The sequence below is a fragment of the Bubalus bubalis genome, chromosome 2 (genome assembly GCF_019923935.1).
Source record: "Bubalus bubalis isolate 160015118507 breed Murrah chromosome 2, NDDB_SH_1, whole genome shotgun sequence".
Classification (NCBI taxonomy): Eukaryota; Metazoa; Chordata; class Mammalia; order Artiodactyla; family Bovidae; genus Bubalus; species Bubalus bubalis.
This window is the reverse complement of record NC_059158.1, coordinates 10,158,729-10,185,750: the sequence shown is the minus strand read 5'-3', so window position 1 is coordinate 10,185,750 and position 27,022 is coordinate 10,158,729. Positions and strand designations below refer to the sequence as shown.

The window sequence follows — 27,022 nt, the reverse complement described above, 5'->3', positions numbered from 1 at the left end:
AGAAAACTTTAAGACACTTGAACTTGAGTTTGGGAGCACGCCTGCCCAAGGGCTGGACATTCCTGTGAAACTACTGGGATGAATAATAACCCAGGTCCGTGTGAATCTTGAGAAATCAGCAGTTTCTCTTTCTTGTCAATATTTCAGTCTCAACATTCACCATCCTTTCTAAACATTGGTACAAATACAGAATTTGAAAGTGTGGGCTCATGTGGTAAATAGCTATCTTAGGCTGATACCTTATTGTATTACAGGGACTGCACAGTGGTGGATGGGAGACCTGATAAAAAGGTGAAGATGGAGCAATCTAGAATCACCCCCAGATACACAGATTCCCCTGTGGCAGGCTCCACAGTAGAGGTATGGAGTGGGTCTGGTAGCCTCTGCAGTTCAAGCACAGGGCTTCCCAGGTGGTTCTCATGGTAAAGAACTTGCCTGCCAATGCAGGAGACATAGAGACGCAGGCTCAATCCCTGGGTCAGGAAAATCCTCTGGAGGAGGGCACAGCAACCCACTCCAATAGTCTTGCCTGGAGAATCCCATGGACAGAAGAGCCTGGTGGGCTACAGTCCATGGGGTCCCAAAGAGTCAGACACGACTGAAGTGACTGAGCATCTTCCCTGGGTGTCTTCCACAGTTCTGCTCAAGGCGGTGCCGGCTGCTGTTAAGGCTGCTGGTGGGACCCATCAGCGGTCCTCATGGTTTCAGGAGTCTGCTTCCTCAGGGAGATGCCCGGCAAGGACTCAAATGCACTCTCGTGAGGGTAGGTAGCCTCTGCAGACTCAAGGCATTACCCCCTTGACTTTTGGAGCCTTTGGAGTGGAAGCCCACCCACTGGTTCTATTTCCCCCAGCCTTAGGGTGAATTCTCTCTCAAAAGCCTCCTGGGGCCTGTGTTGCCTCATTCGGGTTATCCAGAGATTGTTATTAACAGCAAATCTGGAGCTGAAGCGCTGCGGTCTTGGTCTCCTGTGGCAGGTGCGCCGCCGGCTCCTGTGTGCCCAGCCCTCAGGCTGCGTTTAGCAATGGGTGTGTCGGGGTGATCTGGGCGCAGTCCATCTGCCTGCAGATCTCGGTTGGGTGGATTAATGAATGATTATAGAGTACTTTGAAGGTCGGAGGGCTAATTATTTAGCCAGTTCCCTCCCTTCCCCCAGGTCCCCTCGATGGCCTTTTGTCTCTCTGCCTCCTGGGGCATTCTTGAATAGGAGAGGATGAATCAGGGGTCAGTAAATAGAACCGGCCATTCCAGATGGCCAGACCAGAGCGCCCTGTCTGGACGCTGCTCCACGGCAGGAGCCGAGATTCCCTGCGAGATCTGAGCACCAGGTAGGGCAGCTTTCTATCAGGGCTGGCCCAGCTTCCAGAAAGACTGTGGGTTCCTGGACTCTCAAAGTGAAAGTAGCTCAGTTGTGTCCGACTCTTTGTGACCCCATGGAATTCTCCAGGCCAGAATACTGGAGTGGGTAGCCTTTCCCTTCTCCAGGGGATCTTCCCAACCAAGGGATCACATCCAGGTCTCCTGCATTGCAGGCGGATTCTTTACCAAATGAGCTGTCAGGACTCTCAATGGGGATGAATCTGCTAACCTGATGCCCTGGTGCGTCCAGGGTTCGCTTCCAGTTTTGACATGAAATCCTTTATCTAGGAATCCATTCCTTTTTCTCCCTCCTGTTGCTTTTTCCCAGAGCAAGACCCCACAAGAAGAATGGACGTGGGGCATTCCATTCCTGGGTTAGGACTGGGGGCAGACAAGTGGTTCTGCGCTGTGCTGTGGCGGAGGGTGCTTGCACGCCCTTGTAGAGTAAGGACCTCCTTGTTTCTCTGCCTGCCCTCTCTCCCGATGACCCAGATTTTTAAATAAAATATTTTTTTAGTTTTAAAAAATCTTGAATTGTGCACACTTTTAAAGTTGAGGAAACCCAAGGAAAAAAGAAATATTATCGGTAGTAGGATTACACTTGTATATCCCCTACTTGAGTCCAGGAATGGGTCTCTGGTACATGTCTGTGCATACTAAAGGGAGAGAAGTCTGGGGCAGACAAATCCTGAGTTACCTTCACTCTATATTCCACCCTGTTTGCTGACAGCTACTCTGGTTGCAGAGAAATTATAGAGAGACAGAGAAGAGACGGCACCCAGTCTAGTAGGGAGAAAAGTACGAAAACATATAAAGGTGGCAAAAGAGACTCTGAGTGATTATTTTGTATTTTGCTCTATGTTGACATTCCCTAAGATCAACAGGTAGATGGGCCCTTTGCCTGTCCTTGCCTCGAGATATTTTGAGGGCAGAAAACAGAAGCTGCTTGAAGTCAAAGGCTTTTGTAAAACTCCCAGGCTCTTTGAAGAAGGGATGCGAGGGATCCCAAGGGGAGAGGGGAGAGAGAGGAGGCCTTTGAGGGCATCAGGAGAAAAGAGAAATGACTCTGCGAGCAAGAGGCTGGCTCTGAGGGTGTTGAAGGAGAGGGTGGAAGGAAGAGAGGTGGGGAAATGGGGAAAGATCACACAAGCGCTGGTGTAGCAGACCTAGAGGGGTGGGCGAGGCATAGGCATCCCAGGCTCACCCCAGACTCCCCAGATGAGACCCTGAGGCAGGAGAACTTCTGGCCTGGATGCTCACGGAGGCTGGGGCAATGGGGACCAGGAAGGCCTGAGCAGTGAGGGGAGGGGACTCCCCAGTGCTTTGGTGATGGACCTCAGTGTCCATCAACAGATCTAATGGATAAAGAAGATGTGATAAATATATATTATGTGCATATCACACATCTATATGAAATTCAGTCTTAAAAGGGGGGATCTTGACATTTGCAACATGAATGAACCTGGAGGATGTTGTGATAAGTGAAATAAACCAGACACAGGGAAAAAACTGCACGAACTTGTATATGAAAGCCGAGCAAGTTAAATTCATAGAGGTAGAAAGTAGAATGGTGGTTACCAGGAGCGAGGAAGTGAGGGAAATCAGGGAGATGGCGGTCAAAGGGTACAAAGCAGGAGTTCTTGTAGGATGAACTAGCAAGCTTGTCAGCATGGTGTTTGAGGTCCGTTCTACCTTCTAAACACACACACACAGTATTTTAGCCGCATACTATGCTATCAATCTATTTGTAATTCAGCAAATAAAAATGACTACATTACTTGTCACAGGAAGAAATTATTTGATATTTGTAATTATTCCTCCCAATCTGCCAAGAGCCTAATAATACCTAGATCTCCTTTCTGTGGGGTGTCTGTCCCACAGAATACAGTTGAGGTGAGGCAGTGAGAAGATGCAGAAAAGCCACACAGTGGGTATCTCTGGTTGTGAAAGGGAGTATGTGACAGGCCTGGGGAAATTTGCAAGGCAGGGGACTTGGGCCTTGGAGGCTGTATGATCTGGGGAAAGAACAACCTGGGCTGGTTTCCGAGGGGAATTTTTGGGAGAGAAATGCTGCATGATATGAATCGTCCCTGCTCTCTCTCCCTATGAAATCCTCCCTAAAGCCACTGCCCCCTCCAAGCTTGTGACATTCAATTCCTACCCCCTCCCTTCTCCTCGCCACCCCTCCCCCACCTCCCCTCCTCTTCATTCAGTGGGTGACAGTGGAGGACCAGCCTACAGATGGTCCAAGGTGAAATCAGAGGCTGGGTTATCCAAGCCCTGTTAGTCAGAGGCTGAGCAATCCAAGGTCACACTTACATTCCACTGTTCACTGTTCCCAACGCCTGCGATGCCCTTTGCTTCTTTTTTCTGCCAGGCAAGCATCAACCCACTCATCTTTCAAATGTCCTCACTTCTGTGAAGATCTCTGTGACCCCCTCCTCTCTTCCTTGGCAGGATCACCATTAATCACCACCTGTGAATTCCCACAGCTCTTCTCAAGGCCTCATGTTGCCCTGCTTATCTCATCTTCCTTGACGCGGCAGCCTGGGTTCTAATTTTATCTTTGTTACTTACTCCCCACCACCCCCTGCCCCCTACTCCATCACAGAACCTAGCCTGCAGCCGGCACTCAAGGACCAGCATGGGATAGGCCAAGGATAAGCCTCGGCTGAGGGGTGAGAGGACTAGACAGGGAGGGGGCAAGAGGCACCAAGAAGATGAGATTGACGATGAGATTAAAGACGGGTAGGGGGCTGAGAATAAGGAGCAGAGAGAGAGGAGTTAAATGTTAGCTTTCCTTGAAGCACCCCTCAGAGAAGACTAATTTTCGTAATTAAAATCCAGATAACTAGGAGAAAGGATGGTGAGCCAAGTGGTACATAGAACTGTAGCGACTGAAGGAAGCACAGAGCTTAAGAATGGAGATGGGAGAGCCCCTTTTGTGCTGGAATCATAAAAAAAGATGACGTTGGAGTGGGGGTGGGATGCCGCGGGACCAGGACAGAATGAAAGCGGGCTGGGGGAGAGAGAGGTGAGAACTGAGTTAACGAGAGGCGCTGGGAGTGGGAGTCTTGGGCCTGGAGAGAAACAAATACAGTCCAAGGCCCCAGCTCCCACACAGACAAGCAGAGCGGTGCTTTGTAGCGAAGCAAGCCAAAGAGGGGTGTGCAGGCCAGCCGGCACTCAGAGGCGCATCGCTGCAGAGCATCGTTGGTGAGAGTGGAAGACGGAAGTAGGAAACTGGGGGTTGGCCCAGAAAAGACAAGAAGAAACGCAGCGCACAAGCTTACTGGCTTCGGCGGGGAGGGAGGAAACGGCAGATAATAATACACTCTAGAGATAAATTAATAACACTAAGCTACCTCGCCAGGGTGTTACGAGTGTTAATTAATTAATTATTGTTTGCCAAGCACTTTGAAGGTGGAAAGGCTCTGTAATTATTATGAATAAAATGTCAGAGATAATAATCGGGCAGAAGGCAGTGACCTCCCCGGCACCTCATTTGCATGGCACGAAGGATTCAGGGATGCTCTGCCAAGGCGAGACCTGCCGAGACGACAGATGCCCGTCCCGACGCCCAGCCTCCTCCTCCCGAGTCTTTCTGGCGCCCCCCGGGGTCCGCGGCCTCTGTTCCCCTGGCAGCGGATGCCCAAGAAGCCGGGTGAGGTGAGGTGTTTACGAGATGGCAAGCGGGAGCACACTGATGGCTGGGGGTGCAGCCTGAGGGACGCCCCTCCCACCCAAAAGCTTTCTACTGGGCCGGCTGTTTTGTTTCCGAGGAGATCACTATTAATAATATGGTGTAGGTTTGGGTCTGTCTCTTCCAGAGTGGGATGGGAGGCGCCTGTTTGAAGCGGGGGCGGCGAATGTGTGGGAGAACAAGTCCTCCTGGGAAGATGGGGTGCCAACTCAGGTTTGGGGGGAAATGGCCACCAACAGGCCAGGTCACTGGCTCATGGAGACTGCAGTAAACCACAACCTGTCCCCCATTTATATATGGAAAGGGTCCCGTGGCCTTAAAGGCAAAGAGGAAAATTATAATCCAGCTGGGCAGAGTGTAGCATCACCAACTCAATGGACATGCTGCTGCTGCCAGAGTTTGAGCCAACTCTGGGAGATGAAGGACAGGGAAGCCTGGTGTCCTGCAGTGCGTGGGTTCCCAAAGAGTCACTACTTAGGGACTAAACAGCAACCACACCAGGCAGAGAGTGAGAGCGTCCAGCAGAGACCCGTGCTGAGCTAGGCTGCATGACATGACGGGTGTCAGCTCTTCGAGGTTTTGGTCCTGGAGGAAAGATGTCTGAGGACTGTTGTCTTCAGCAGATGCTCCCGCCTCCCTCCCGCCTCCTTGATTGACGAGGCAAAAGAACTGCAGAATATTTACCAGCCCTGGCCCATGTGTTCGGGAAACAGTCCTGCCAACGAATGCCTCTTCCTACCGACCAGCGGAGAAGAGAGAGGAACACCTCCCTAAGGCTCGGCGAGTTTGGGGCCAGGGAGGGACACCAAAGTGGCTACTGGGTCTGGACAGAATTTTGCACAGTTTGTACCAGAAAAATAAAAGAATAAACAACGAAAACCTCCTCTATCTCCTAGAGACAGGAGGACTCCCCTTGTTTGTCTCCTGTGTTCCTGGTGGGAGACCCTGACTAAGCGTCCACAGTGCAGGGGTCTTAGGAGCCATGACCTCGCTTATAAAGTCAGAAGAGCAGACATTTTTATTAGGTCTAGGGCTTCCCAGGTGGCACTAGTGGTAAAGAACTCGCCCGCGATTGCAGGAGATGCGGGAGACACAGATTTGATCCCCAGGTCTAGAAGATCCCCTGGAGGAGGAAATGGTAACCACTCCAGTATTCTTGCCTGGAAAATCCCATGGACAGAGGAGGCTGGTGGGTCCATGGGGTCCATGGGGTCACAAAAGAGTCGGACACCACTGAATGACTGAGCACGCACACCAGGGCTGGGAGGTGCGTTCGTTTCTAGGGCATCACAAGGCACCACCATCTGAGTGGCTTAAACAGCTCTTCCGTTCTCCCCGTCTGTCTGGAGGCTGGAAGTCCAAAATCACAGGGTCAGCAGGGTTGGTTCCTTCTGTGGGTGTGGGGAACAGTCTGTCCAGCCCTTCCTCCCAGTTTCTGGAGGCTGCAGGCGTCTGTAGGTGGCTTTCTCCCTGTGTCTTCACTTCATCTTCCCTCTCTGCCTGTCTGCCTCTGTGTCCCAGTTTCCCTTGTACTAAGAACAGCTGCCCCATTGGATTAGAGCCCACCCTACTGACCTCAACTTGATCATCGGTATAGACCCAACTTCCAAATTAAGCCACATCCATAAGTCTTGGGGGTTCAACCGCTTGGCGGGGAGTAGGTAGTGGGAAACCCTTCAACTGACAACGGGAGGTTTTCCTTTTTCCAGGAAGGGTTTTGGTCTGTGCCCTTAGTGGCCTGATTCCCACCTGGGTGTGGGGAAATTGAGGCAGGGACCCTCTCTCGGTGTCCTTAGAGCCAGCGTAGAGGTCCTGTGTTGCTTAAACAGAGAGGTTGCTGGGAGGCACAACCTGCCCTGTAACCTTTTCTTTCCATCCTGACCTTCTCCTGGTGCTGCTAATACAACACACCTGCCCATCAGGGTCTGCGTGGCACCGCAGCCCACGTGTAGGGATGAAAGGCCGGGCTTTCATGGACTGGAGGACGGGCCTGGTTTGGAGTCAGCCTGAGAGCTGGGGCCTCGGCTCTCATTTCCTCACCTCTCAGGTGGGAGGTGGCAGTGTCTACCTCCCAGGGCTGAATGAGATCACCGGCAGAACACGCCTGGTGTCTGGGGGTGGGTGTTATCAATCATTAGGAGCCCAACGGGAAGTCTAACCAAAAACTTGTCCCGGAGCACCGAGTGCAGATTTGTGCTGAAAAGTTTGCTAAGTTCCTCTGACTCCTGTTTTCCCGGCCACCCCCACGGGGGCCAGGAACCCCGCAAGTCAATGGCTTTGAGGCTTTGAACTGGGACTTCAAAGAGAAGCCAGCTCTGTTCTTCAAACAGGTTTATAAAGAGATTTTGATACAAGACAACAATACTTGTCAGCAGTGTCCAGTTACCGTCCTTCCCTTTGTAGTTTTATTAGGAAATAATTTCCCAGCCGGCGAGGCTCCTGCTGGCATGCCTTGTTTCTCTGTTTGCGATCGGATCTGCCCACCGGAGGGGCTGCCCCTCGCGCTGCAGCGGTCTTGCCAGCTGGACGCCCAGAGAAAGACATCACGGAAGGGTCTCCGGAGCCGATTTACCATCTGCCCCTCCCCTCCCCTCCCCCTCTCTGTAGCAAAAATGCAATTTGTTTGACCTCTGGGGAGGTTTAAAACCTCAGCTCCTTAATTGCCCCCCTCCCACCATTATTATTATTTTTTTTTTTTAAGAGGGGAGGAAAGAGGGGGAAACAGCCAGAAAAGAAAAGAACCATTTAAGCCATCCTTGCTAGCCTGCCCTGCATTCTCGGCTGGCAGTAAGAATTCCCAATAGATGAAAACTAAGGAGCTCAGCTCACTGCGGGTCCCTAGTTTTCATCTGTTGGGACTAAGTGGGTCCTTTTCGCAGGGGCCAGCTTTCCCAAGCAGAAGAGAGGCGTGGTTTTCCAGAAGTGACTATTCATTTTTCCTTCCGTGGTACAGTTATTTCCCTATAACTTGAAACATGTGATGGGGAGTCTACTCTATGCCAAGCACCGGGCTGGTGCTGAGATCCAGAAATGGGGAACACAGGGTTCCCTCCGAGACATGTTTCTCAGCAGGGCTGGGGTGAGCCAGTTGAGAAGCAGACTCTTCAGGGCCCTTCCTTAAAGGGCTCTGTGTGCTCCCGCTCCAGGAGGCCCCGCCAGAGCTGATGGTGGGGGCTTCAAAATGGGGCCACTGGGATGCATTTCCTCAAGGAAAGGGGACAGATGGAGAGAGGGAGAGTGGAGATGCCCTGGGAGGAATATGATCCTGAGATGGGTGGGACAGAGGGGCCGTGGGCCTAAGGGGCTCTTATCCCCAGAGAAAAAGATGCCTTCCTTCCTTTTTATGAAATTGGGGAGGAAACTTGAGAGAGGATGTCAGTCATTTAGAGGGTGGGAGAGAAGAGGGTGTGGGCAGGTTCAGCTTTCTTGACCTTTTATTTTGTTGGGAAGTAGGAATTTTTTTAGGAAGCAGGAATTAATGGCATTTACTGGGGAGAGGGGAAGCAGTTGGCTTAGTGGGACTTAGAAAGTTAAAAGCAGATGTTTCTTAGAGACCATTTAGTTCCAGGTCCTCATTTTATCCAGTGTAAAGACAATGCAGGGGACTCAAGAGATGCGGGTTTAATTCCTGGGTTGGAAAGATCCCCTGGAGGAGGAAATGGCACCCCACTCCAATATTGTTACCTGGAAAATCCCATGGACAGAGGAGCCTGGTGGACTACAAAATACTCTTTGCTATGGGGTTGCAAAAAGTCAGATACAACCAAGCACAGAAACACGTGCGTGTGCGCACACACACACGGAAGGATTGAGAAATTTCCTAAGGTAGTATATTGATGAGGGGTGGAGCTGAGACTCGGATACAGGTCTGCTGGCTCTTAGGTCAGGGACCACTGCTCTGCAGGATGCTCCCTGCATCCCTGAGGGTGCATCACTGTTCTGCATCCACCTAGGAGGATGGAGTTGCGGTGGCAGACTTGGGTAAGACCTCCTGGGATTCTTGACCAACTGGATGATGAGGTTGGTTCCAGGGTCTTTGGTCCATTTAGAGGTGCGGAGTCAGTGCAGAGGGAAACCTTGTGTGGTTAAAGGTCATCCAGGGTCACCCCAGGTCACTGCACCATGAGCAAAGCTCTCCTGCAATGGGAGTTACAGAGCAATGCCGTTCCACAGGCTCTAAAGTATTTTTGCTGACCCAGGATTATTCACCTTCCCATCAACAAGTTCCTACTCTTGCCAAAGGAAATAGTAAATGCTTCCACTGAAAAGCCACAGAGTAGGAACTGACCTAAAAACTTGTAGTTTCTGAGCAGAAATGTGCCAGACCACAGGAACACAAATAACCTGTTGGTTACTGCCCAGAATCTGTGCCAATGTTATCACACTCATTGTACAGATGGGGAAACCTAAGTGGAAAGATGGATGATTTCCAAAGATTCATCCAAAGGCAATAATAAAACTCACAGTTTAATGTTTGTTACGCTTATTCCTAAATCTTCCTCTCACTGATTACCTCATATTTCCATGGAATGTGCAAGAAGCATTGACTAGGACGTTAAGAATAGACCATAGAGTTTTTCCATGAGGTCTGGCTGGAGTCTGGTGAACCTCAACTCCAGCCACTCATATAATTTTTTGAGGCATCTAGTGAAAAAAAAAAAAAAAACGAGGTATAATAAAATGGTTGTAATATATTTTATATGTTTGAATTTAGGGGATGGCAGACTATGGCTTGCAGACCAGATCTGGCCTGCAGCCTGTTTTTGAACAGCCCATGAGCTAAGAATGGATTTTACATTTTAAAAGGGTCATTAAAAAAAAAAAAATTCAAAACAAAGAATATACTACAGAAACTGTATGTGCCTAGAAAGCCTGACATGTTTACTAACTGGTCCTATAGAAAAGGTTGGTTGCTCCCGATAACAAATGAACATTCTGTCATTAGCCCTCAAAGCCAATGATATGTGCTTGCATTATAACAAGGTAACTAGATTTATTGCAACAATTCATTTACTGTATACTAGAAGTAGTGTGGCCTTGTAAGGAGAGCTCAGTTCCAAGTTGTTGGACCACTGCTGCTTACTCCAATCATCCTGGCTAATCTCATATTCGTGTGAACATATGCCAAAGGTGAGCCTTGGTGGCCTTTGTGACCCCAAGGCTTGACCCCACAGTCCTCATGACCCCTGATCCAGGGTAACATGTTCTGGGTTTCCTTTGAGCTGGAGAGGAGAAGCAATCAGTTCTCCTCTTAGCAAGGATTTGGCATCTTAGTTTGCCTGCCTTGCCTTAGGAAGCTCATCCATCCGTGGGGCAAGAGTCCTTTGTTCGTCCCGGGGCAGCTGAGCCCTGGATGGCAGGATGCGTGCCACCAATGGACACTGGCTCCCTAACCAGCGTGTGCACCCACAGCTTCATGATACCCATTGTAAATTAACCGGAGGGCTGTCCCTGCAGACAGGGAGGGCTGACAGAGAACGGCCAACTCCGCTGGGCAGACACTGCTTCTGTGCACTGGAATCTCCGTGTGGAGACTGGCAAGTGATCTAACACCTCAGGACATCCAGCAGCTGGCCGGGAGGAGCCAGGCCACCAGGAGAATTCACACTTTACTCTCCTGCTCTGGGAGCCAGAAAGGCAGAGCACTGGAGGCGAGAGAATGTAGGTGGTGAGGTCTCACTGAATGGGGTTCAAATCCTGCCTCTGCCGTGAACTCATCACACAACCTTAGACAGATGACTTCATGTCTCGCACCTTCAATTTCCTCATTTGTAAAATGAAGTAATAGCAGTCCTACCTCATGGGTTATTGGGAGGCTGAAAAGAGGTATCAGATGCAAAAAAATCAGTGAGAAGGCAAAAAAGAGTACATTAGCTATTGGGGGCTTTATTCTAGTCCATTCTGTGAGCATTGAGCTTATTTCTGCATCAGTGTTTTGCCTCAAAGGTCAAAGGGTAGTATCCAGTATGGAAGAGCAGAGAGGTGGTGGAGCTGGGGAGAGGTTGTGCTTTGCAATATAGAAATGGCACAGAAGAGACATTTTGGAGGGAGAAATTGTTAAATTAGAAGAATCAGAAACGTCCAGAGAGGTACTTCAGTGATCCCACAGTCCAGCCGTCCTTAGACATTTTCCAGGGAAGGTTGCTCAGGGGTTGTGTCTCCTGAGGCAGAAAGCCCTGGGTGAGCCCTAATTCTGTTATTCACTGTTAAATAACCCAAATTCTGTCATTTACTGACTGTGTGAGTAGGCAAGAGATTGGATTCCCCAAGCCTCAACTTCCTTGTTAATCTTTTTTTCCGTTTTTGTTTTTGCTTCTTTTTTTTTTTTTTCAGCTTCCTTTTTTATAATTGTCATTGTTCAGTCCCTCAGTCTTGTCACTTTTTGTGACCCCGTGGACTACAGCATGCCAGGCTTCCCTGTTCTTCACCATCTCCTGGAGTTTGCTCAAACTCATGTCCATTGAGTCAGTGATGCCATCCAACCTTCTCATCCTCTGTTGTCACCTTCTCTTTCTACCTTCAATCTTTCCCAGCATCAGGGTCTTTTCTAATGAGTCAGTTCTTTGCATCAGGCGGCCAAAGTATTGGAGTTTCCGCTTCAGCATCAGTCCTTCCAATGTATATTTAGGGTTGATTTCCTTTAGGATTGACCGATTTGGTCTCCTCGCAGTCCAAGGGACTCTCAAGAGTCTTCTCCAACACCAAAGTTTGAAAGCATCATTTCTTCGGCACTTAACCTTCTTTATGGTCCAATTCTCACATCCATACATGACTACTGGAAAAACCATAATTTTATAATTAAGAATAATTATAATAGCAATTATATATTACTATTCACAACCCATGAGGTTGTTGTGAGCATTCATTGTTGGTTCAGGGCCACCTCTGTGTCTCCATATGACCATTCCACAAGAGATCAGGTGTGACTGTGAAAGGGGGACCAGGTGATGGGTCTCCACTGATGTTCCTCATAATCTGGGTCCCCACCTACTGGTGTCATAGGAAGTCTGAGCAACGTCTTTCTTTGTGCACAGCCAACAGACCTGCAGAGATGGAGTTCCACTAAATGGTGTGTACACCAGCTTAGAGCCTTTGAGCCTACGTCACTAAAGTCAAAAATCCATGCAGTCAATTTCCTGTCTCTCTCATGGGGTTAATTTCCCTTGCCTTTGGTTGGGCAAAAGTTGGTTTTGAAAACAACCCTTATAATAGGTGTTTCAAAACACTTGAGTGTCGGTATGAGCCTATTAAATTCTAACAGCTCTGCTGGCAGGTAAAGCGCGTTTATAGACTTAAAAAAAAATAACCATGTTGTTTGCCTTTCAGACTGCTGGGGCCATTCTGGAGTGATTTTGTGCTTAAGGTCAAGGAATTTTGAGCGATGGATTTTTGTTTCTCAATTCGCTCTCCTCTCATTGTCCTTCTATGAAGTAGTATAACTGCAGGATTGTTTATCAGCCTCTAGCTGAAACTGATCTTGCCAGAAATCCATTGCTTCTATTCAACCAAATAAATCTACGTTTTAGTTGTCAGTGCCTCAGAGGGATTTTGCTACCTCTGGGCTTTTCCTATTCTAACTTTCTCCAAATGTTTGAATGTCCAAAGGTGCCTGTTAAAAAAAAAATCAACTCTGCAATTCTACAGGGTGGATTCTGGCACATGTAAGGCTACTTGATTGAGTAAATAAATATCCTGGGCCTTGAAGTTTTTGCTGAGGGAGAAAGATCTAGAATAGAAGAGAGGTTGAAGCAAGGTCTAGCTTTCTGAGAGACAGAGAAGAAGGAGAGAATATATTGAGACTAAAAAAGGGCCTGCAGGGGAGTCTAGGTTTGACAGAGAAGGGAAGAAAGGGGTAACATTGGCTGTCCGTGCTCGGCTGCAATATTTAGCAGGAAGATGCAGTCCTCTGGGGTAAAGTATTTGGGATGCATTTCAGAGCCAGAGGGAGTGGCAGCAATGGAGAGAAATGGGAAGGGTTGGGACTTAGGGAACTTCATCCTCTAAGACTTAGACAATTTCAACTGGCACATTGACCTGTGGTTTTGAGACCACGAGGCAGTGAGAAATGGACCGCCCTGAACACCAGCTGAAGTGTTCAACATGGTGCAGAGTCATAAAATGATGTCAGGACATCAGAAAATGTGTTTAGACTAGGTTCTGTTTTACTTTGTGGGAATTCAGTTCAAAGAATCAGTCATTTTTTCATATGGCTAATGTTACTGATTTACAAAGAATTCCTCTCATAGGCAAACATAAAAAGGCCTAAAACCCCATAATTAAATGCCTGCTCCAGTCACAAAGTCAGACTGTCTTAAACCATCCCTTTCAAACATAGAATACACATCTCTCAGCATCCCTTAAAAACTTGTAAAGTAGATTTTTTTCCCTCCCTTTATCCCTTCTTGGAACTCCTGTCAAACCAGCTCCATATGAGAAGACAATCAGCAATGGAAGGAATTTCGAGTCAATTCTTGTTGCTTTGCTAGTGTTTTCTACTGATTTGTAAAGTAGGTTTGTAACCCTTCTTTCATTCTTGTCAAGTGTGTCCAAAAAAACTAAAAGTGTAACATGGCCAATATGAGTGAATGATGACGTAGAGGTGGGGAATTCCTTCCCGACTCCACTTCTTGGAGTCAAGCTCAACCACTGTCAGCTTTGTGTAGCAACTCTAAGGGTTATAAATGTTCCAGCTGTGTGAGATGAGATGGAGCCAGTGAAGCTGCTTGAATGTGCTCTTCTAGGTAATAGAGGAACAAGATCTTCGATTTCTGGCTGCTTCTCAGCAAGCGATGACACTGTCTTTTCCCCAGCCCCAACAAGCCCTCTCTTCAGTTATCAAATCTGGTTATGGTAGACTGAATAATGGTCCCTAAAGATATCTACATTCTAACCCTGAGAACCTGTGAATGTTATCTTGCATGGAAAAATAAATTTTGAAGCTGTAATTACATTAAAGACCTCGAGATAGAAAGATTATTCTGGATTGTCTGAGTCAGCCCTGAAATTAGAACGGTCTTTTGGTATCCATGGGATATTGGTTCTAGGACTGGCCTTCAATATCAGAATCCTCAGCTGCTCAAGTGCCATAGTTGACCTACTGTCTATCGTTCCACATCGTGGATTCAACCAACCTCATATAGTGTAATATTGTAATACTTCAGACCAGATCAGTTCAGTCGCTCAGTCGTGTCTGACTCTTTGCAACCCCATGAATCGCAGCACGCCAGGCCTCCCTGTCCATCACCAACTCCCGGAGTTCACTGAGACTCACGCCCATCGAGTCAGTGATGCCATCCAGCCATCTCCTCCTCTGTCGTCCCCTTCTCCTCCTGCCCCCAATCCCTCCCAGCATCAGAGTCTTTTCCAATGAGTCAACTCTTTGCATGAGGTGGCCAAAGTAATACTTAGGGGAGAAAAAAATCTGTGTATAAGTGGACCCACACAGTTCAAATTTGTGTTGTTCAAGGGTCAGCTGAAATCACACGTGTCATTGTAAGAGGGAGACAGAGAGACATTTGACTACAGGGGAGAAGAAGTTAGTGTGAAGATGGTGTCAGATTGGAAAGATGTGGCCACAAGCAAAGGGATGCTGGCCGCCAGTGGAAGCTGGAAGGGACAAGAGATAGATTCTCCCCCTGGAGTCTCCAGAAGGATCTAGCCCTCACCATCCCTTGATTTTAGCCCACCAGATTCCTTGCAGGCTCTGGCTCCCAGAACTCTAAGAGAATGAATTCTTTTGTTTCAAGTCATTGCATGTATGTGTGCTCAGTCATGTCTTTGTGAGTCCAGCAGGGGTCCTTTAGTTCACCAGGCTCCTCTGTCCGTGGGATTTTCCAGGCAAGGATACTGGCGTGGGTTGCCATTTCCTTCTCCATTTAAGTCATTAAGTTTATGGTAATTTGTTATAGCAGTAATAGGGCACCAATACACTGTTCACGACTGATTTGCTGAAGAATGAGGGAGCACGGCTCTCTGGTTCTCATTTGACTGCTCCTGGCACACGGAAGAGCTGCCATGCAGAACACTGGCAGCATGATCTCAGGGAGGTAAGTGCACATATTCCCAGTGCATACACTCGGGCTAACTCTCAGAGCAGAGCTATTTGAAAGGAAGAGCATTCGGCAGATGATGGCTCTTCCCATAGAATAAATGAGTGAGTGTTTGTGCTCTGATCTACACCTCCTGGCCCAGGTAAAGAGGTTAGTTGTTTAAACACATCTTAGAAAAAGTTCTAATTTTAAAGCTAATATTATCTGGAAATTCTTCCAAAGTCCAAGATAAAATGCCCCCAAATGTCTGTCAATGGGTTTTAGAGTCACTTGCATTTGAAGATGCTTCAGAAACGCTCCTAACTTGTGCAGGGAGGTACTTGATTTTTCTGGGGATGTCTGAGCTCTGGTGAGGTAAGAAGTTGCCATGGGAGTTGCATGGAGCCTCTCTTTGTTTCAGTCCCTTTTTGCTTCTTCTTCAGTTCCACACTCATACCTCGATATCCCCTAACACTGCCTGGTCTGTGTTTCATTCACTGCAAGGCTGCATGATTAGCTGACTGAATCAGCTAATCTGTGTACTTGACTCAAGACTGCTTTTCCCTCTTCCCTCCCTGGCAAGCGTCTTTCTCATTGGGTTAACCGTGCACTTTTAACACCAGCCTCTCGGAGACGGGGTTATCCTCTGTCTTGACAGGGTCATTGAATTTCAGAGTCAGAATGGAGCTTTATTAAGCACATCAATTCCAACTCCAGTGAAATAATTAACTCGGGGCTTGGACGGTCTGGAGGAGGAACCGTGAGGCCCAGGGGGCCCGAGCTGTAGCACACACCCCAGGAGATGTTGGGACACGTGGCACATGGGCTCCTCCATGAGAAGCGTTGGCAGGACTGGGAAGCCGATGGAGTGGGTAGAGGCAAGCAGTTGAGACCTTCATTTTTTGGGGACAAATTTTCTGTGACAAACACTCTAGAGTCCCTTTTTCTTTGTTCCTGCAGAAGTAGTACTTGGCCTGCTCTGCCTCCTCTGGCTTGTGCCAGGCACCTCTGTGGTTGGGTTTTGCTAAACCTGGGACCCATGGATAACCTGGATGCCCAAAGTACTTGGGCAAAGGCACCTACATTGCAACAATACTTCACTGAGGTGCTGGGCTATCTGGGAAAAGAGCAGGCAGTCAGGTGAACCAGAAAGATCCATTTAACCAACTTAGAAGATGGGCGGTTTTGATGAGAGCATTAACCTTCTCCAGGCTGGCTGTCATTTCCAAATGACAGCTGCGTGCCTGGCATTTCCAAGGAGTCTTTCATCTCTAAGAGGAGAAGGGGAAGCAGGGGTCGCATCTAATATATTAAAAGCAGAAAGGAAACGTTGAAACCTGTGGTACCCTTTGGCCTGTGGGTCTTTTCTCCCCACTGAGGTGGTATGTATTTTAAAGGCCTAACCTAGGAGCTGTTTTGAAAGACCAGGTTAAAGAACAATTAAACTTAGACTTGCCTTTAAAATGTCAGACACTGTCTACCCTGGTGGATGGGCAGAGGATACATTCTTTTGGGAGTTGGGCCCTGAATAATTTAGGATTCTTTTAGTTGCAAGTGACAGAAAGCCAAGTTTGAATTTATTTTATTACAAAAAACGATGTGTGTCTTGGGTATCTGGACTGTCTTGTTAAAGATGTGGCCTTTGGCACAGGTGAAGACAGGCTCCATCATGTCATCGAGGTTGGTCACTCTCTCTTCCTTTGGGTGGGCTTGATTTTCATGTGTTCTCTCCCTCACTGCTTGTAAGAGCGCTGCCAGCCACTGGAAAATACACACATCTAGGTTCAAATCCAGTCATCGTGAGAAGTGACTTGCCTACTAATAACACGAAGGTTTGGAAATTGGAGGCCCTTGGTTGTAATTGGCCGAATGGGTCAGCCCTGAGACAATTACTGTGAAAGAGGCATTGACCGCGGCCTCTCAAACTTCAACGTGCACACGATTCATCTGGGAATTTTGTTAAAAGGCAGATGCTGACTCAGAAGGTCTCAGGTGAGAACCCGAGAGTCTGCATTTCTAATAAACTCCCAGATGATGCTGAGGCTGCTGATCTAAGGACTGTACCTGAGACTAGACTTGTTGGCTTCACTTAGATGGCATTTTCCATCCATAGAGCCTGAGGGTAGACTCGGGTTCAACTGAGGACAAGAGCTGAGTCTAGTGAGGAATAGGTAAGAGGGGGCCCTCAGAACAAGTTGTAACATTGTTGCCACATTAAGGACAGATCAGATCTGTTGGCCAAAGAACGCATTTCCCCTATGGGCTCTCTGGGTTTTTTGTTAACTGCGACATAAAATGCAGTCAGTGATGTTTGGGGATGTCTGAGTTGTGCCTAGCCTCAGTAATACCCCTTGAAGAGAGGAAAGAAGTGATCCTTAGATGCAAGACAGAAGATAAACCAATCTCAAAAACTGTGCTGATTATCATCATTGCTATTAATTATTAACTGAAGAAGGACTAGCATGTGCCTGGTGTGGGTAGAGATTTTGTTTAAGCACCAGCCCAGAGAGACCTGGAAAGGAAACCAAAGAAGAGGCATGAATTATAAATACGGATCCTGCCATAGGAAGCTGCTGGAAGCTCAGGCGCCTGCCATGGAGAAGGGGGTCACGAGGCTGAAGCTCTGGAACCGCAAAGTGGGGTTAATGCGCCACACAGGAACCTGCACTCTGCAGCGTGGGACTGCTCGTTAGGGGACCAGCATCCACGCTGCTGGTGACAGAGGATGGATGCAAAGGCAGAAACCGCAGCTCAGAGAATCTTTGAAGGAACTTACATTTCTGTTACATGGGAAGACATACTGCCTAAAGTTTGTTGTTTTCTTTTTTAATGTAATTGCTTTGAATATTATATTGTGGTAAAGAGGTAGGTGGACCTGGCGTAATTAGTTGATAAACTATGATAACGAGAGATGGTATTCTGGAAAGCATTTGTTTAGAATGTGGCATTTAAGGGGGATTAGTTGCATAATTTAGGTATTTGAATATCACCATGTAATAAATAATAATAATAACCACAATAATCCCAGCTTGATGGGGGCCCTGCTGGTTAGAGAATGTTCTAGCTAGGTTACCAGATGGAGAACTGTAATGAGGCTCATTCCCTGGTAATTTAAGAAATGAAGGCAGCATCACTTTTTGCCTCTCATCACCTTTCCCTTCCCTTTATTTCTCAGCATCCTGATGTCTTCTGGCTGTGGCAAGCAATCTCTCTCTCCCAGCTCCCTCCCTTCCCTCTCCCTCCTTCCTCCCCCACCCCCATTTTTATCTCTCCTGGAGCCTAAGCTGTTAGTGTTTTGCTGCTGGGAATCCTGGCGTTGTGCAAGGTCTTTACACGTATCTTATCAAGTGAGCCCTGTGCCGTCTCTTAAATCCCCGTGGTAGGAAGATGTCAAGACATTGGCTACAGCCAATGAGGTGTCAGAGGGTTTCTAATGCCGTATAGACATGTGGTGGATTGATCCTCTTCTCTCCCCAAATGTATCCTGGTTTCCTTAGCAGAAAAGTTAAGTCAGAACTTTTTTCTTATTTGAATTTAGTCAGGCAGGTGGTTCCAGAACCTTCCTTCTCCAGGTCCTGAGCACCTACACACCCGAGCTTTGGGAGACCACCATCGCCACCATCCACAGGCTGCAACAGAGATGCTTCCTGCTTCTGTTTGCGTCTCAGCAATGTCCCCGTCTTTTCTGCTGAAAATTCTCTTTCTTTATGGATGTTCCTTCCCACTTTCTCCTTCCTCCCCTCATCAGGTACTTTAAAGGGTCTAATTCTTGCGCAGAATTAAAGCTAACGGAAGATACCCAATCAGGCCGATTCTCCATGCTTACTTCGAGGTGACAGGTTAACAACAGGAAACAGAGAACAATCATGAGTCGTCACCCTCTGGATGCTACTGTAAGAACAACTGGCCTCAAAAGTAGGGGAGAGAAACGTGTCCTAGAGACCTGAGTAGAGGCATCCACCCTGCTGTGTGACCCGCCAGCGTCTGACCTTCACTCACCTCGGGATTTAACACGCTCTCGGACAACTGATTTTAACTGCAGATTTTCCCCATCAACACAGTAACCCACCCTCCTGCCCACCACCACCACGCCAGGATTGAGTCCGCCCCATTCACCCGTGCATTTCCAGAGTCAAGCTCAGTGCCTGGCTCAGGTAGGTGTTCAAAACACATGCATTGAATGTGTTTATTAACTCATCTCTTCAGGGCAGGTGTGCCAGGAGGAGGCGAGGAAGCACTTCTGCTTATAGAGTAGTGGTGATGGTTTAGAGTAGCAATCCCTTAAAATAGACCTTATTGAAACATAGTGAACAAATTTTAAATTGGCCCAGGATCTAGGGGAAAAAAATCAGAAATATATGTGGGGATGGGGAGGTGGGTGGGAAAGTACACAGAAGGATTGGGATAGTAAAGGATCCTAAAATTCTACATACATGAAAATTACATTTCTTAGTTTTCTTTTTCTCAAGTAAATTTCTTATTGAAATACCATAAATTGAGTACACAAATCACAAAGCTGTCGGGAGCATATACATCTTGATGTCTGTTCACAAAGGGAACAAACTTGGGTGGCAGACCTCAGATGAAGAAACCATCCTGCCAGTATACCAGAAACCACCCCAGACCCTTCCCTACAAAATAACTCTTATCCTGATGTCCATTCCTGCAGTTTTGCCTGTTTTTGAGCATTATGTAAATGGAATCATACAACATGTTCTCTTTTATGCTTAGCTTCTTTTCTTCACTGCTATTTTAATCTGACAGTAACTCATCCTTTTCATGGATGTATAGTTTTCCACTTTATGGGTCTGCCTCTATATTTAACTGTCTGCCTTATTGTTGACAGCAACTGTTTCTTTCCTATTTTTTTTTTAGGAAAAAAATAGTTTTTTTCTATTAATAGTTTTTGCCTATTAACAGTGGTGCTACGATGTATGCTCTTGAATGTCTTCTCATGCCCCAAAATTGGGTATAAGCATGTATGAAGACCAATGCAGGATTGCCAGGCATGTGCCTTCTCAGCTTCGGTAGATACTGCTGTTTTCTGACTTGTTGTTCAGTGGCTAAGTCGTGTCCAGCTCTTTGCCATCCCATGGACTGCAGCATGCCAGGCTTCCCTGTCCTTTACTATCTCCCAAAGTTTGCTCACAGTGACACCATCCAGCCATCTCATCCTCTGTCGCCCCCTTTCCTCCTGCCTTCAATCTTTCCCAGAATCTGGGTATTTGCACACCCACCAGCATTCAGTTGAAGTTCCCATCTTCCTATTTTCTTGCCAACAGTTTAGTATTGCTGTCTTATCAATAGTAATCTAGCCGGTGGGTGTGCAATGGCGTTGTTTTTGTGGTTTTGATTCACATTTTCCTGATGACTGATGGAGTTGAATAGTTTTTATATGCCTATTGGTTATTTGAGTGTCCTCTTTATGACATGCCTGTTCATGTCTCTGTATGTTATTTTGTGGATATTTTTGGCATGTAGTATTTGTTCATTTTAAAGGGACTTTAGACATTATGACCTTGGCTTTCTTACTTAAAAATATGTCTATTATAGTACCAGAGCCCTTTCTTGAGATGAAATCTTGGGGAGAAGACCAAGATGCAAACTAGGTCAAAGCAGAGATGTTCTCAGAGGAGGGCAGAGACGCTCAGAGCGCTTCCCATCCGCCACCCCTGTTATGTTCCAGCGAACCTGAAAACACTGCCTTATAGCAAAGACGGTTTTTAAGAGCCAAGATAACAAGTGAGCCAATAAAAATCCTCATAAATACTTTATGAAATATTTGCTCACAATAAAGATAACAGGAGACATAAGACCCTGAAAGGCATTTTCACAACTTGAATGGGTTATGATGGACATTATACTATTAATTTCCATTTATGCTCTCTTGCTCAATGGCGACTTTGCGTGGTCTCTCTCATCTTGTGAGCGAGTTACAAGATGCTTTCAATATTATTTTGATTCACTACTGAACACATGCACACGAAGAGATGATGTGTGTGTGTGTTTGTGTGTGTACATACATGGCAACCTACCCTCTTCTTTGTTCCAAATGCTCAATGCTCTTCTGATTTTATAACTTAGATTTGGTTATTTCCATGTCCTAAATCCAGCCTTGGTCTCATAGACACAAAAGTACTTGGATTTTTCAAATGGAAAAAATTGGGGGCAAGCTTTATTTAACACATCTGGGGAGGCGTTTTTGGTTTCCAGTGCCAGGGCCCAGCGCTGGTCACAAGGAAAACACTGTAGCAGTCCCTTTCCCATTTACCTCCTCTCCCCGCCTCACCAGACCCAAGAGGGCAGCGCGGGGGCTCCTTCTTGCGGCTCCGCCTCCTCCCCGTTTCTCTCTCCCAGAGCTTCAGGCTCAAACTTCTATTTCTTCACTGCCATCTGTTTTACCTCCCTTTTCTTTTTCCCAATCCCCAGCTTCCTTTTCTTAAATTATCCCCAACCGGAGGGACTTGCAATCTGTAGATGTAAAAATCTAAGAGAAATATGGAAATAAATTTGCATACAATGGAATTTGGCAAAGTGAAGGAGCTCAAAGATACAAAGAGATTATTGCCATTTTTTCAAACATGAGCTATCACTGCAGGTACCTGGAATGACCTTAAGTAATACACTGGATTAAAGTTTCTTCAAAAATTGGATTTTTTATATATTATGGTTATTAATATAGTTCTTAGATTTGTGGCAAGATAGTATACTTGTTTTCAGCTGGATAAAAGCTCCTTTTAAATATTAAGTTTTTAAAAAACGATTTTTCTGGCAAAACTTGTGAATTCGTGACATTTGGGAGACAATGGATGAGTCATGCTCAGGAAATCAAAAGAGTAATTTTATTATAGGACTCCTTCTCCCATCAGATCTAGTTAAGCAGTAGTGAGCACACGGTATATCGAATCCTGCTCCTTCAGTGTAATAAGTGTTAGGATCAAAAAAACAATATAAAACAGTCTATTACAATAGTTTTCAGTATAGTCTACACATCCCTGGGGGTTCCCATGACACTTTGAATGTGTCCATGATGTCAAAAACTATTTTCATAATAATACTGAGATGTTATTTGCTCTTTTCAACATATTGACATCTGCACTGTTCATGCAAAAGCAATGGCAAGTAAAATGCTGGCATCTTTGGGTGATTCCAGGCAGCAGCACCAGCCTGCACTGCTGGTGGATGTATGCCTTCCCACACTGGCTGGAGAAAGAAAAGTCCATGTCGCTCAACAGTGACCTTGATAAAGCAGTAAGACAGGTCAGATCTCAACACAGTGCATCTTTCTCCTGTTCTGTGTGACAAAATGGCATGTATGAATCAAGCATTCTGCTGTGTACTATGTATGATGGTTGTCTCAAGGAAGGCACTTTTGCGTTGAACTAGCCCCATTTTCTCCAAGCCAAGCTTCAGCAATACGTGAACCGTGAACTTCCTGATGTTCAAGCTGGTTTTAGAAAAGGCAGAGGAACCAGAGATTAAATTGCCAACATCCGCTGGATCATCGAAAAAGCAAGAGAGCTCCAGAAAAACATCTATTTCTGCTTTATTGACTATGCCAAAGCCTTTGACTGTGTGGATCACAATAAACTGTGGAAAATTCTGAAAGAGATGAGAATACCAGACCACCTGACCTGCCTCTTGAGAAACCTATATGCAGGTCAGGAAGCAGCAGTTAGAACTGGACATGGAACAACAGACTGGTTCCAAATAGGAAAAGGAGTACGTCAAGGCTGTATATTGTCACCCTGCTTATTTAACTTCTATGCAGAGGACATCATGAGAAACACTGGGCTGGAAGAAGCACAAGCTGGAATCAAGATTGCTGGGAGAAATATCAATAACCTCAGATATGCAGATGACACCACCCTTATGGCAGAAAGTGAAGAGGAACTAAAAAGCCTCTTGATGAAAGTGAAAGAGGAGAGTGAAAAAGTTGGCGTAAAGCTCAACATTCAGAAAAAGAAGATCATGGCATCTGGTCCCATCACTTCATGGGAAATAGATGGGGAAACAGTGGAAACAGTGTCCGACTTTATTTTTCTGGGCTCCAAAATCACTGCAGATGGTGATTGCAGCCATGAAATTAAAAGACGCTTCCTAAGGAAAGTTATGACCAACCAAGATAGCGTATTCAAAAGCAGAGACATTACTTTGCCAACAAAGGTCCATCTAGTCAAGGCAATGGTTTTTCCAGTGGTCATGTATGGATGTGAGAGTTGGACTGTGAAGAAAGCTGAGCGCCAAAGAATTGCTGCTTTTGAACTGTGGTGTTGGAGAAGACTCTTGAGAGTCGCTTGGACTGCAAGGAGATCCAACCAGTCCATTCTGAAGGAGATCAGTCCTGGGTGTTCATTGGAAGGACTGATGCTAAAGCTGAAACTCCAATAATTTGGGCACCTCATGCAAAGAGTTGACTCATTGGAAAAGACCCTGATGCTGGGAGGGATTGGGGGCAGGAGGAGAAGGGGACGACAGAGGATGAGATGGCTGGATGGCACCACCAACTCGATGGAATGAGTTTGGGTGAACTCCGGGGGTTGGTGATGGACAGGGAGGCCTTGGCGTGCTGCAGTTCATGGGGTCGCAAAGAGTCGGACACGACTGAGCGACTGAACTGAACTGAACTGAGCCCCATTTTTGCATGGGACATGATTTTCATTTGAAAGAACAACTGATCAGACAAACTATGATTACTTAGACTTGGTTATTAGGCAGATATTTCCCCCAAAATGAATGAAGTGGGCCTGTTACTTCAAGGGAAATAACTAACAGTGTGTATATAGCCCATGATAAAATTTGGAGAAATTTAGAATTCTGGAAAACTTGTTTTCTTTACCATGAAGCAAGCTGACTGCTTTCCAGTACCTAAAGACTCATGATGAGTTTGGTCATGATATTTACAAACGTGATTTTTGTGCCAGTATTCTTGCCAGGAAAATTTCCATGGACAGAGGAGCCTGCCAGGCTACAATCCTGGCATTGCAAAGAGTTAGACATGACTAAGCAACTAACCACACACAAAATAAACAAAAGCTCTTTAGAGGTCTCAATAATTTTTAACCATAATTTTAAGTGTGTAAAGGAGTCAAAGAGTATAAGGACCAGTGTTCTACAAGATAGAGTTCTTGTCCTATGTTCTTATGTGATCAAAACAGTCCACTACTAATTGAGTGACCTTGGAATAAAGTGTGTGTGTGTGTGTGTGTGTGTGTGTGCATGAGCGTGTGTGTGTGTGTGTGTGAGAGAGAGACAGAGATGGGAATGGGTGACAACATAAGATTTTTGCATCATAAAAATTTAAGAGAAGGGAGGGGGGCGAGTTCCAGCATGTTTTGGAGAGATGATTTCTAGTGATTTTGTGAAAATGAGGAAGACGTTGATTGAAACGGATGGTTGAGACAGAAACAGAGAATATGAATGTTGATTCAGAAATAAAAAATTGATGAAAGATATGAATCATCTTCCTCTTCACAATATTTTATGGCAGGAAGCTTTAAGATGGCCTCCAGTGATCCCACCTCCTAATTTTGGCACCTTCTTCACTTGAGAATAAGCTGGACCTAGCAACTTGCCTCTAATCACAGGAACAGAACAGGGTGTGGGATGTCACTAGTGAAATTAGATCACAAGAGACATCTGCCCTGCTCACCCTCTCTTTCTCTCTTTGGCTGGTTCTGAGGGAAGCCAGATGCCATGCTGTGAGCCACTTTATGGGAAACCCATGTGGTTAAGAATTGGTCGATCCCCAGCTTACAACCCGGGGCTTCCCAAGTGGCTCAGTGGTAAAGAATCAACTTGCGAATACAGGAGACACTGGTTTGATACCTGGGTTGGGAAGATCCACAGGAGATGAAAGTGGCAACCCACTCCAATATTCTTGCCTGGAAAAATCCCATGAACAGAGAAGCCTGGTGGGCTTCAGTTCATAGTGTCTCAAAGAATTAGACATGACTGAGCAGTGTAAGCACACGTGCACAGCTAACAACTCAGGAGAAACTCAATCCTGTCGATAATCATGAGTGAGCTTAGAAGTGTGTTTTCCTTCTCCAGGGTCTTCAGATCCCAGACTAACACCTTGATTGCTGCATTGCAAGGGACAGAGGGACCCAGTTGAGCTGCATCTGGATTTCTGACCCACCCAAACTGTGAGTTAATAAGTGCTTGTTTTATTAAGCTGCTAAATTATGGGGTGCTTTGTTACCCAGTGATTGATGACATATGTATATGTGCAAATTCATGTAAAATTTGCATATAATTTCAAGAGACTTTGATAAATCCCTGAAGCCCCATTGATGGTTAAAGTATGGACCTTGTTAAGAACCCCTGCTTTAGGAAGACATTAAAGGAAAAGACGGCAAAGGAAGAAAGAAATTAAGAACAGCAGAGTAAGTAGTGGAAGGAAAAAATCTAGAGAGTATAATTAGAGACAGTTTTACCAGGGAAGTGAAACAAGAACCCAACGCCTTAATGGGAAGAAAGTTTCACTACAACTTTCTAGGAGGACAGTTCCCCAAAGATAGCAGCTAAATTGGTGAGAAACACTTCCATCATGAAATAAAATTGGCTGAATATGTAACCAAAAGAGGAAAAGACCAATGTTCTGTATTTAGGTGTGTGGGAAGAAAGTTTTCAACCCAGCCTGGTGGGGAGGAGAAGTGTTGAATAACCACTGAGGATCCTAAAAGTGGCATCTGTGGACTGAAAAAATGTACGTGTTGTAGAAAGGATGCTAAGTTACCAAAGACCTTATGACAGCCAGTGTAATTTGCAAGTTCAGAGGTCAAGCCAGGCTCAGGCCCTCCTGGCTCCAAGGATTCGGATGATGTCATGATGTCTCTCTACTTACTTTTTTTCGTTGACTTTCAAAGGGCCAAAGATTGGGTGTGGGGTGGGCGAGTCTGCAGAGAGCGCTTCCAGGCTTTCTAAGCCGCAAGAAGAGGCACTCGGGGAACAAGATTTTCTTCTCTCGGTGTCCACTTGTGAAATCTGGGGAGGGTCTCTGCTGGGTGTGCTGGGGAAGCCATTACCTGCCAGGAGTTGCGGAAGGATAATTACCTCCAGGAAAAGGGGGTGCTCTTGTCAGAAAAAGGAAAAACGGTGTGGGGTGGATAACATGACATGTGTCTCCCGTAGTGAGTGACAACAACCAGAGGCTGGGAGGGTTGCTTAATATTTAAAGTTATGCCAACATAATATGAGAACCTGAGACTCAGTGCGGCTGTGTAGTGTTTGGGTCTCATTACAGGACATTTCGGTGTGTATTTGAATTGACTTGGAATGATGGAGTCTAATGAATAGAGTTCTGGCAGGGGTGGCGCTGGAGAAGGGATTTGGGGATGAAACCATGTATTCAGAGGCTCAGAATTTTAAGGAAAAATTCAGCCCTTTCTCCTTGTGCGTCAGCATCTGTTGTTTTTCTTCTAGAACACAAAGTGGCTTGCAGAGCCCATATCCATTTGAATAAAGACAGAACAACCACTGCAGCAAAAGCTCAGCTGCCAGATGCTCTGCTTGTTGACTCGGTTGAATTTCTATCACCCTCTACAGTCTCTGGGTGAGGACTTCGCTCATCTGGGGACTCCTGATAGTTTTGGAATTAAAAATTGGATTCCAAATGGTAGAGATTTAATTCCTAAACACACCGAAAGAGATGATGCCAAGTATTCAATTTAGATATCCTTTGGTTGTAAATAAAGACTTATGATTGACTAAATTAAGGATCATTGTTTAAAAAAAAATGACAGTTCAGCAGAGACCCACAGTAATGTGGAACTCGGCAGGAGAGATTTCTTTGGTGGGCCATCTTTCCCCCCAATTTTCCTGTAAAATGAGTGTCACAGTGAGATTTGGTAGGACATAAGAAAATGCTGAATAATATGTTAAATAATCAACATATGATGAAGTAACACATTCTTAACTTCTATAAGGT

The 27,022-nt window shown here is 46.2% G+C and overlaps 2 long non-coding RNA genes across 3 annotated transcripts; both read left to right on the top strand.

The window, feature by feature from the left end:
* The first annotated feature begins 4,216 nt into the window (after window positions 1-4,216).
* On the top strand, window positions 4,217-5,955 carry LOC123329009. Its single transcript, XR_006544168.1, has 2 exons — window positions 4,217-5,028; window positions 5,686-5,955. It is a non-coding gene; the product is annotated as an uncharacterized LOC123329009 (long non-coding RNA).
* An 11,141-nt stretch (window positions 5,956-17,096) lies between these two features.
* Window positions 17,097-26,799, top strand: LOC112579500. Of its 2 annotated transcripts, none has more exons than XR_006639898.1 (3): window positions 17,097-17,261; window positions 25,144-25,238; window positions 26,518-26,799. It is a non-coding gene; the product is annotated as an uncharacterized LOC112579500 (long non-coding RNA). The 2 variants fall into 2 exon arrangements; XR_006544167.2 differs by lacking the exon at window positions 17,097-17,261 and adding an exon at window positions 18,073-19,244.
* The last annotated feature ends 223 nt before the right edge of the window (window positions 26,800-27,022 follow it).